Here is a 12695-nt window from a genome sequence, read left to right as displayed (position 1 = left end):
TATATATATATATATTTCAAAGTTGGAGATACAAATTAACCAAAAATCAAAGAAAGATCAGAAATCTAATATTTGTGATGCATATTCACCACCAGTGATAATGTAAGATGCTGCAAACTGCTTCGTGCTTTAAGGGAAAAACTTGTTTGACCAGAGCTGAGGTTTACGAGGTTTCATCTGTCATTTCATGAAATGAATGGAGCAAGGAGAGAGAAGACCTGTGTGGCTGTTTAGAGGACTGCTAGTGATTTTTCCCAGAATTCTATCAACCACCCCCAATCATCAGCAGGAGGAAAAAGAAGAGAAAAAATGAAAAAAATCGCGCAATGGTAAGCAAGTTAAAAATGTGTTGTGAAACCCTTCACCACTGCTGGTGGGAGTGCAGACTGGTGCAACCACTGTGGAAATCAATATGGAGATACCTCAAAGAGCTGGGACGAGAGATTCCATTTGACCCAACCATCCCTCTGCTGGGTATCTTTCCAAAAGAATTAAAAGAATCGTATCCAGTGATATATGCACACCTATGTTGATAGCGCACAGTTTGTAATAGCTAAAACCTGGAAACAGCCCATTTTCCCATCAGTTGGTAACTGGGTAAGGAAGATGTGGTTTTTCTGTAAAATGGGATACTACTCAGCCATAAAGAATGAGACATTGGAGTCCTTCCTAGGAAAATTGATATATATTGAGGATATACTTCTAAGTGAAATAAATCACACATGTATAAATACTGAATAGTTTCTCTGGTGTGAATAAACTATAATAGTACATAAGATCTTAATGAGACAATTGACAATGTGAAATACGAAGAAAAGGGCTAAAGGAGTAGGGAAAGGGGGAAGGGTAGGGAAAGGTAATAAGGGAAGAGAAAAAAATATGAGAAAATGAAAAAATGGAAATAAAGTGTTTGTAAATGGGGAGGATAGGAGGGGTGAAGGGATGGGAGGGACAAAGGGAAAAATTAGAACCAAGACCTGTCATGTAAAGGTACAAGATCCCAATAATGAATGTAACTCCACTGTATACCTCAAATGTACCAATAAACTCAATGAGAAAAAAATTTGTTGTGAGGAAACAGGAGAGGAGAAATCCAATGTGACTCTGAGGTTCAAGCCTGAATGAACTGAAACACTGAGGGTTGTGTTTTCTTAGGAAGAAAAGAGTTGGCTTTGAGGAAATGATGATCAGTTCTATTTTGACTCCATGACATAAAAGCAAGTGATAGCAGATAGTGTGTTGGTTCATTGGGTCATCCTGATTCCATCTCTCTTGCAGTAGCCTAACTGCAAGATCAGTAATGCCATCTGTTGGGAGTAGAAATTCTTTTTTTTTTTTTTTTTTTTTTTTTTGGTACCAGGAATCAAACTCGGGTCCTTGCACTTGCAAGGCAGGTGGCTGAACCACTAAGCTAAATCCCTGGCCCAGGGAGTAGAAATTTTTAATAAGGTATTTGGATAGTGTACCCAGTAGCATGTGAAAAATTGCATCTTTCTCAAAAGAATCCCAGAGCAAGAGTAGGCAAAAAGCAGTGTTTGTGATGTCTCCAATGTGACATTTAAACCTATGCAGAGAGACACTAGATTACAGAAATCCAAAAATATCTGTTTTGCCTAAGTGGCCTCTTTTCTCCTCGACTTCTTTCTGATGGCTTCTTGATTGAGTATAGTTATGCACAGTAGTAGTGTTGTAGTGTGTATGCATGTATGTGAGTACCTCTGTGGGTATGTGCGTGTATCTAGGGAACTTATTTCCAAGTAGGAGTAGTCTGTGAAATTTTAATTGCCTCCAAATTGGTGAAAGATGAGATATTGAACATTTCCATCAATTGTCCAAGTATAATAGCATAAAAGTAACTTCTTCATTCTTACAAACCTTTATATTATATTACATGTTGCAAAGGAGAAAATTAAGGTACAGAGAAGTTAAGTAAATCGACCAAAGTTGTAAAAGTGAGTGGCAGAATCAAGATTTTTGAACCAGTCTGTTTGTATAATGTGGTCAAATCACTATCATATAACACATCTTAATAGAAGCTATACTAATCTGTTTAAAACTAAGTAGCCAAATAGACCAAGGCTCTCCATACCAGCTGTGTGGCCTGCTGAGCTGCAGCCAAATGCATTCCTCCATACCTTCCGTAAGTCCCAAAGATGGATCATTACTCTCCTTGCCCCCTGCAAGGCTTATTTATGGGACAGTCTCTTGGTGATCTGGGACCAAGCCAGTTTCCCCCTCCCTCAGTTGCAGTTCTCAGGAGTAACTGATGAATATGTTGTGCATGCAATGCCCTAAGATGAGGGGCTGGGCTGACTGGAGCAGCTCAAGCTCTGTTCCAGCCCCCCAGCTCCCAGAATAGTGTGTACTTTAGAGCTTTAGTTCAGTGATTCCTATTACTCTGCAGTAAAAAAAAATCAGTACAAGTGCATTTCCAGGATCCCTCAGACACAGTGCAAATGAATACCTGCAGTCAGACTCTACCCAACCTGGGCAGCTTGCCTGAGCCTTGGGAGACCAGATCATAGTGAAATCTAGGCTTCTGTTGGCCTGTGTTGTCTGAGTCATGTGACTTGTGATATGCAATGACATTCTGTCATATTAGACTTAGACAAGGTGATGGACAAATGCTCCATGAACCTGTTTCACAGTACTGACTGAAACTTGAAAACACATGCAGTGATCATGATTACAGAGCCACTCTTTGAAACCACAAATTTCTGTTAAAAGCATACAATGTGAGCTTGCCAAGAATCCATGTGTCTGCATCCAAATCCATTTATGCCAGTTGAACTTGTAATTACATGACATAATTATTACATAAACTAGTGAAATGTGTGCAAAATGAAAGCTAAATTAGCAAGAAATTTAAAAAACTATTGATTGTATAAAATTAATGTTAACATTTTAGTTGATAAATGAATGTCATTTTAAAATATCACCTTTTGATTATGCATGATCGATTCAATTGTAAAAGGTTAGAATAATTTTGAAAGTATCCTTTGCTGTTAATCTATTTTAAAGAAGTTGATACTAGAATTTTCTAATGATATAATACAAATTTGGCTTCCACAAGTAACCACTACATACTCTAGTTAGAGGACAAGTTATCAAACAAAATCTGTTTCTTCATCAAAATACTAGTGAATGAATGTATAATTATATATTTCAAATTAAAATAGAAATATTGTGTCATTATATAACATTTTAATTTACATTGCTTTTCAAATTTTTACAATTAATATAAAAATAATTATTACTTTATATATAAGTAAGAGCATTTCTACTAAATACAGAATGGAGGGAGACACCAACCTCACAAATAGATTTAAGTGTTTGTTTGTTTGTTTATTAAGTTTATTGGTACTTTTTAGGTACACAGTACAGTTACATTCATCACTGGGATCTTGTACCTTTACCTGATGTATCTTGGTTCTTATTTTTTCCCCATTCCCCGGCCCTCCCTTCACTCCCTCCACCCTTCCCTATTTACAAAGATTTTGTTTCCATTTTTGCCTTTTCTGTTTTTTTCTTTTCTTTTATTTCCTTTCCCCTACCCTTCCCACTTCTCCTACTTCTTTAGCCCTTTTCTTCCCATTTCACATTATCAGTTATATGATTTGAACCTTATTCACACTTTCAGTTTTTCACACCAGAGAAACCATTTACAAATGTGTGTCCTATTTATTTCACCTAAGAGTATGGCCTCAATGTGCATCCATTTACCTATAAAGGACTCTAGTTTCTCACTCTTTATGGCTGAGTAGTACTCCATTTTATAGAAAAACTACATCTTTGCCCAGTCTCCAATTGATGAGTGATTGGGATTTTTCCAAGTTTTGGCTATTACAAAATGAACCACTATAAACATGGGTGAACATGTATCATTGTGGTATGATTATTTTAATTTTGGGGGGAAGACACACAGCAGAGAGATGGCTGGGTCAAATGGAACCTCTAGTGCTAGTTCTTTGAGGTATCTCCATATTGATTTCCACAGTGGTTGCACCAGTCTGCACTCCCACCAACAATGCAGAAGGGTTCCTTTCTCTCCACAGCCCTGCCAGCATTTGTTACTGGTTTTTGTGATAGCAGCCATTCTTTGTGGGGTGAGGTGGAATCTCGGTGTTGTTTTCATCTGCATCTCTCGAATGACCAGTGATGTGGAACATTTTTTCATATATTTATTTGCTGCTTTTCCTTGTTTGTCCGAGAAGTTAGACTTGGGTTTAAATTTAACATTTCACCCCCAGAAAAGTGACTAAATATTTGCAACTTAAGCACTCTGTAACAATACTTCATCACCTTGAAGGGTAAACAAGTTTAGGATATTGGTGCAGAAGAGAAGGTAGGTAAGATCTTTTAGTCAGTGTATAAGTAAATTATTCTTTTTAAGAAAAAAAGTCCCAGTTTAATTCCCCAAATCTACTGGTGTAGCTTCATGGAAAGGCAATAGTTTTGAAATGCTTTTGGGATGCAAATAAAAGCATAAAGTTAGTGAGAAAAGAAAAGTAATCATGGTTTTGTGAGGATGGATCCTCATATGTCAAGTTTGACTTGGTAAAAATGGCTTGTGCCTTCCAACGAAACATTTTGCATTGTCATAATAATGAAGGAAAAATGAATGCCTCTTTGAATACCGCATAGAAAGAATAAGACTAAGACACAGGGTTGCGAGAGGTAGAACATGGCCTGCCCTGTCCTTGATTTTGCAGCTTGTGTTCCTTACAGTTCATCGGTCACAGTTTTAAAACATGGGGAAAAAATAAGAACCAAGATTGATTATGTAAAGGTACAAATATCCAACAATGAATACCATTATATTGTCTACATTAAATGTACCAAAAATTAAATTTTAAAAATGGATTATCATATCTCTGCATGCCATTCTCTATACAGTCTATATGCGTCTTTGCTGGGAGAGACTAAAAGGACAGAACATAAGAATGAGGTAAGTCAAAACCCGCTGTCTGTGCCATGGTGGGCTTCTGTAGGGTGTGTCTGTTGTACACAGACTGTCAGCTTCTGTGACGGGAACTCCGCAGTGCTGGGCAGAGATGATAGTTTGCTGTTGCTTCCTGTTCTTCTCAAGTTTACTGCTTGACTTGTGTGGAGTGGAATATCTTCATTTTTTCCTGTAACTACAATTCAAATTCATACAGGATTCCAACAATATTAAAATTTTATTAAATAGAAAATGGGTGTGTGGCTTAAATCTCTGCTAACAGAGTGGAATATACCACTAAAGCAGAAACTATGGTAAATTTTCTGGAACATCAATTACACAAGTAGCTGACAGTCTCATTTCTATCACTTGTAAAAGTATGGTTTTTTTATATTTAATGGTGCCTTCCGAGGTTTGCCCATTTAGCACAAGTGCTATGATTGTGTTACCCATTGAAAGTGCTGGAAGGCTGGGGAAGGTCTAACAGAGTGCCGTGTCACACAGTTGAGCACACAAAAGCTGATGTTGAAATGGGAGAAATTTAAATAGACTTTGGAATAGAAAAGTGCCAGATCTTCAAATAAAATGTAGATTTTTGGCCCAGAAAAATGTATTAATGGTAACATGGAAAAGAAGAGGAAAGTTTGAGGGGAGGTGGTATGTAGTAGACCTAGAGACTTTGAGGTGTCAGTAGCAATCCTAAGCTAGAGTGCTCAGAAAGCAGCTGCTGCAGCAGAAATGAGAGTGCTGAACTCTCCTAAAAAAGACCCATGAGAAGCATGCAGGGAACTGGTAGTCTCGGCTGCTCCTTCCTCAGGATCCACCTCTTGACCCATGATCTTTGGAGGTGCTGGTGTCCAGTCACTTATCACTAAAGAGCTCTAGAATCAGGTCCGTTCTACTACGTGTGGGACACCTCCAGCAGTCAGGCTGGCCTGTCCATGACTCTCGGAGGTTTGATATCTGAGGAGCCCCAAAACCAGGTGTGTATACAAAGATATCTTGAAATTCCAGAGGGTCAGGTTGAGAATACACATTTAGGAATCATTAGCATGAAAATGATAGCAGAGAGCTCAGACGGCTTAACCTCACTTCCCTAAGACTGTGTAGAAATGAAGTTCGGAGACATGAGTAGAAGGAATGCCAGATGGAAATAGGAAAGTGGACAAAACGGTAGGAGGGAACACAAGAAGGCTCTTTATAATGGAAAACAATGGGAAAACACATTTTAAGTTCTACCTGTTGGATTCATCAATAAAGAGATCATGTATATACTTGGCCAGAGGTGCATTATTGCCCTAGTAATAGGGGAAACTAAATTTCAGAGAGATAAGAAAATAAATTGCAAAGAACTGGAGGTGAAAAATATAAATAATCAAGAAGTTTGTGAATAAAAAGAAGAGAAGTAGATTGAGGATGATTTCATTGAGGAAGAACAAGAGAGGTGGGAGGGGGAGAGGGAGAAACAGAGAAACATTTAACTATGTTCTATGACCATTTTCCTATGACATCTGAAGAGAGGTGGGAGGGGGAGAGGGAGAAACAGAGAAACATTTAACTATGTTCTATGACCATTTTCCTATGACATCTGCATATTGTATTTAGCAATCTTTCACTTTCATTCTTCCCCCAGTTTAATTTCATTCATCCTGTGCTCTAATAGTTCTCCTCAGGCACAGGTATCCTCCTGTCTTTGGAGATTGTCTCAGATGCTTTCCTTCTCCTGTAGAACCAATCCTATTCTTAGCATAGCATTTGGCATCTTCCATATTTTCAAATTATTCACTTTTGTTGCTTAGTCATGAAATATTTTGTATGCATCTAATCAGCCTCTGCTTGATCTTTTCCCAGGCTTTGAATGCTTCTTGCTGCCACAAATTTTCCCAGGTGTGAAATCTACCTGAAATTCCACCTTTACTTTCTGTCTCTTCCAGGATGCAGATCTTAAATACCAACCTGGAACTCTGTCTTCTCAGTGATTCCATTTGGACATACTCCCCTCTCTATTCTTTTCCCATGTATTAAGTTTCTAAGAAAAGTGATAATTTTTTCCACTGTATTTGATCTGCAAATGTCTTACCTTTCTTAGTAGATTATGAAGTCCAGGGTAAAGGAACAAACTTTGAAAATTCATAGGATTCATAACATTGTGCACAGAAGCTTATCTCTGCCAGATGTTCAAAAGGTGTTTATTGAATAAAATTGAATTAAAATTAAAATCCAATAATTATTTTTTTCTCATCAAGTTTATTGATACATTTAGGTAATACAGTACAGTTACATTCATCATTGGGATCTTGTACCTTTACAGGACAGGTTTTGGTTCTCATTATTTTTCCCCCTATCCCTGCCCTCCCTTTACCCCCTCCTTCCCTCCCCATTTACAAACACTTTATTTCTATTTTTTCATTTTCTCTTTTTTTTTCTTTTCCCCTATTACCGTTCCCCTACCCTTCCCACTTTCCTTACACCTTTAGCCCTTTTCTTCCTATTTCACCTTGTCAATTATACCATTAGGACCTTATGTACAGTAATTTTTCACACAAGAGAAACTATTTAGTATTTACACATGTGTGACTTATTTATTTCACTTAGGAGTATATCCTCAATATGTATCCATTTTCCTATGAATGAATCTAATTTCTCATTCTTTATGGCTGAGTAGTATTCCATTTTATAGAAAAACCACATCTTCTTTATCCAGTCTCCAACTGACGGGCAAATGGGCTGTTTCCAAGTTTTAGCTATTACAAACTGTGCCGCTACATGGGTACATATATATCATTGTGATATGATTCTTTTAATTCTTTCAGAAAGATGCCCAGCCAATGGATAGCTGGGTCAAATGGAACTTCTAGTCCCAGCTCTTTGAGGTATCTCCATATTGATTTCCATAGCGGTTACACCACCAACAATGGAGAAGGGTTCCTTTCTCCCCACAGCCCTGCCAACATTTGTTATTGGTTTATCTCTTGATAGCAGCCATTCTTTGCGGGGTGAGGTGGAATCTCAGTGTTGTTTTCATCTGCATCTCTAGAATGACCAGTGATGTGGAACATTTTTTCATATCTTTACTGATGCTTTTGCTCTTTGTCTGAGAAATGTCTGTTCATTACAAATGACCATTTTGAATCAGGTCTTTATATTTGGGGGAGGCTGATATTTTTCTTTTTTCTTTTCTTTTTTTTTTTTTTTTGAGTTCTTCATATATTCTAGGTAATAGTCCTTTGAGAACCAGCTGGTAAATTTTTTTTCCCACATTTTAGGTTTTCTTTTAGTTATGTTGGTTGATGGTTTCTTTTGCAGTGCAGAAGCTTTTTAATAAGATGAGAACCCAGTTGTTGATTCCTTCTGCTAGTTCCCGTGCTACTGAGGATTTGTTCATAAAGTCTTTTCCTAAACCAGTGTCTTCATGAGTCCTGCCTAACTTATCTTCCAGCAAATTTACTGACTCTTTTTTAATATTTAGGTCTTTAATCCACTTGGATTTTAGTTTAGTGCATGGTGAAAGATTAGGGTCTAGTTTTAATCTTTTGCAGGTTGAGATCCAGTTTTTTAAACACCATTTATTAAAGAGGCTATCTTGCCTCCAGTGAGGAATGTCTGCTCCTTTGTCAAAGATGAGGGAGCTAGGTACATCTGGAGTTGTTTTTGTATCTTCCAATCTGTTCCACTGATCCTCAGGTCTGATTCTTTGTCAGTACCATGCTGTTTTTATCACAATGGCTTCATCGTATAGTTTTAAATTGGGAATTGTTATACCTGCTGCCATGTCTCTGTTGCCTAGGATGGCTTTTGCTATTCTAGGTCTCTTCTGGTTCCAAATGAATTTTTGGATTACTTTTTCTAGTTCTGTGAAATATAGTGTTGGAATTTCAATTGGCTTTGCATTGAATATATTTATCAGTTTGGGTAGTATGGCCACTTTCACTATGTTGATTCTTCCTACCCAAGAGCAGCTGTTATCTTTCCATTTTCTTATATCCTCTTCTATCTCTTTTTTTGAGAATGCTGTAGTTTTCAGTGTAGAGGTCTTTTGCTTCTTTCATTAGATTGATTCCTAGATACTTCACTTCTTTGAACATTATTGTGAAAAGAATTGTTTCCCTAATTTCTCTTTCAGTGAGTCTGTTATTTGTATACAAGAAGGATATTGATTTTTGAGTTTTGACCTTGTATCCAGCTACTCTGCTAAATGTGTCAATTAAATGTAGAAGTCTTTTGGTGGAGTTTTTTGGGTCTTCAATGTGGAGTATCATATCATCAGCAATGACAGTTTAACTTCTTCCTTTCCTATCTTTATTGCTTTGATTTCTTTAGCTTGTCTAATTGCTGTGGCTAATGTTTCCAGAACTATATTGGAGAGGAGTGGTGACAATGGGCATCTATGTCTTGTTCCTGATTTTAATGTGAAGTTTTTCAGTTATAATAATTATTTAATGAGTCTACCTATAATCTAAAAAGCATGAAGGTTTGGATAAATAAACACAGATGAATGGCTTTAAGACATACTGAGGTAAAAAGAAAAAAAACTAAACAAATCAAATCTAAATAAATGATTTTTTACAATATGAACTTCCAGTGGATCTAAGTCCTAGACTTTCCTAATAATATTACAGAAACCATCAAAAAAAGACTTGGAAAAATTATTTAAAAGCACTACAATTTTACATAGCACAATAAGTAATGGTTTCAATTGATTATTTTCTCCAATGTAAAAAATAAGATTTTTAGATCTATTTAATGTTTAAGAATTCTTAAGAGCTTACTCTGGGGATAAATGTACTGGAAGAATCCTGAACTCATATTTTGGTGCAAGTATAGACATAGATCAAAATATGGCATTTGTTGCAGGATTTAGAACTTTTTTTTTCTTTCTTTCTTTCTTTTTTTTTTTGTCCTGAAAATACACTTTTGGGAATCTACTTTTTCTTTATTTTCTCCATTTTTGCTTTTTAAATATGTTTCATTCACAGAAATGTCAAAATATTAAAGACCATAAAATGAAAGGCATGCGGCATTGAGAAGCCTTTTTTGTCATTGCCTGTGTTGCCCCTGACAGCAGTATGAAGTATGTGTAGAGTGTCTGAATACGTGGCCAACTCATTGGCTGTGTCCTTATAAAGCAGAGTCACCAAAATGCAATAAGGCAAGACAAGAACTACTACAGCGAGGCAAGTTTGAGGTATCACTCTTCTGAGGAGTTAATTTTTAGATCGATGATATATTTGAATTTGGCACAAAGACCTTGGAAGAGATCCTATAGGTTTTTCTGGTTACTTCATGGCTGACACTCCTGGGAAAAAAGGGTTTATTTTCTTTTAAGCAGTGATTTTATATATTAGATTATCAAACAATAAGCCTTGCTAGTCACACTGAACTGATGCATGAGGTGTAATCCAAGTAAATCCAAGAACTATCAAATCATTTCTTGAGAAATCAGAAAGCAATAAAATGTTGAAGCTGTTAAAAATGAAAGATTCTGAAAACAGAACTTCCATATTAGACTAAGTAGAAATATAATATGCTTTACTCTTCACATCATTACAAATTCACTCGGCAGTATTGCTGCAGATACTGATAGTTTCATGCTAACTTTAAAAGAGGCAATAGAGTTTTCAACAAAGAATGGTCTAAATCATGAAGAGAAATGAAAATGTATCTTTTTGTAGGGTGTGGAAATGGCTCATAGACGTTCTAATCCTATGACTTGACTCTGACATTCAGAGTAGCAGTTCCTTGGTCAACCACATTGCATTTATATGGGTATAAAAAAGCGTTGTCTTCATGGTCCAAGTTTCCAAAAAGTGGACTGAATCACACTTTGAAATGTTTCCTTTCGCTAAACATACTGAAGAAATCTTAATAGGCTTCCAGTGAAGAAGCCCAAGAGAAGAGAAGGCTTTTGTGGTAAGAAAACACGGTAGTTATTTTAAAGCATTACAAAATAGAGCACAAAAAGTTCTCAGTGATTTTTGGATGGGAAATTTTGTTCCACCCATTCTGTCACATAAAAATATCTACACCACAGTATTATAATACACTAAGGAGAGGAAAATCATGCACATCCTTTTAGAATATGTTCATATGCTCCGGGGTTGTAATTTTCCACTTTACTTGAAGTCCAGTAACAGAAAATAGGCTATTACTGACTGAATTTTTATTTTCTAATGTTGGCCAAATAATGAACTGAAGTTATCAATACAGACTTTCTTCATTTTTCCAGGTGAGATGTCACATATCAAAATGGAATTAGTCCTAATGACTTATTTCCTTTTCTTTCAGCCCAGGTGAATTTTTTTCTGATTTTTAAATTTCTTATAAATATATAACTATTAAGTTAAATTTTGTTTGGAGGGGATCCACATTCTAAAATAATACTCATAGGGTTATGCTACCTTTAGATAAAATTATTTGCTTTATGAGTTTTTGCATTGGTTTAGAGGGGATACTTTTTTAAAAAACTAGGAGGAAGATATTGAAATATGAAAAGATAGGAATTACTACTTTCTGAACTGAAGAAAAAAGGAATAAATCAGCAGACTTGACAGGATTTTCTTTAAATTAATGATAAGAAAGGCTAAAAGTATTTTGTAAATGGGAGACAAAGTTAAACTTACGGTTCTTTTGTGCTTTGCTTTCATAATTGGATGAATTTGGAAGGACATTACAGTCACAGCAAATAATTTTTATTTATTTCCTTGAAATAAAAAGAGAGGGAAGTTTCTCCAAGTTGTGAAGCTCTCTCCTAAAGGACAAAATCCTACAAAGATACCTTTCACTTTTGTATGACAAAAACATGGAAAAACAAGAGAAGTTATCAAATATGAATAAATAACATTAAATATATTTTTAAAATTTTATTAATTTCACTTGTACATTTAATGAATACAGTACAATACAATCTCCACTGTTGCAGATTTGTACCTTTACATAATCAATCTTGGTTCTTATTTTTTTCCAATTCTCCTGCCCTCCCTTCAACCTCTCCCTCTCTCCCAATCTACAAAGACTTTGTTTCCATTATTTGTCACTTTTTCACATTGATTCCATTCCCTTCTTTTCTTTCCACTACCACTCCCATTTCCCCTTCCTCTGCATCCATTTTCTTCCTGTTTCACAGTATCTATTATACCTTTTAGTCCTTATTGACCATTTCAGTTTCTCACACTAGAGAAACTATTCAGTATTTACACTTGTGACCTATTTATATCACTTGAGTATCAGCTCAGCATGTATCCATTTAGCTATAAATGTTTCTAATTTATCATTTTTATGGCTGAGTAGTATTCCATTTTATTAAAAAAAATTTTCTTTATTCAGTCCCCAGTTGATGGACAATTGGGATGCTTCCAAGCTTTAGCTATTATACATTGTGCTGCTATGAACATGGGCGCATACATATCACTATTGAATAATTCTTTTAATTCTTTAGGGAAGATACTCAACAGGGGAATAGCTGGATCAAATGGGACTTTCAATTCTGCTTCTTTGAGGTATCTCCATACTGCTTTCCACAGTGGTTGCACCAGTCTATGCTCCCACCAGCAGTGGAGCAGGGTTCCTCTTTCCCCACAGCCCCATCAGCATTTGTTATTGGTTGATTTTGTGATAGCAGACATTCTTTCTGGGGTGAGGTGTAATCTCAGCATTGTTTTCATTTGCATCTCTTGAATGACCAGTGATGTTGAACATTTTTTCATATGTTTGTTTGCTACCTCCACTTCTTTGTCTAATAAAAGTCTGTGTACAT

The sequence above is a fragment of the Fukomys damarensis genome, unplaced genomic scaffold (genome assembly GCF_012274545.1).
Source record: "Fukomys damarensis isolate Sample0158 unplaced genomic scaffold, DMR_v1.0_HiC HiC_scaffold_5, whole genome shotgun sequence".
NCBI classification, from domain to species: Eukaryota; Metazoa; Chordata; class Mammalia; order Rodentia; family Bathyergidae; genus Fukomys; species Fukomys damarensis.
This window is presented reverse-complemented; position numbering follows the sequence as displayed.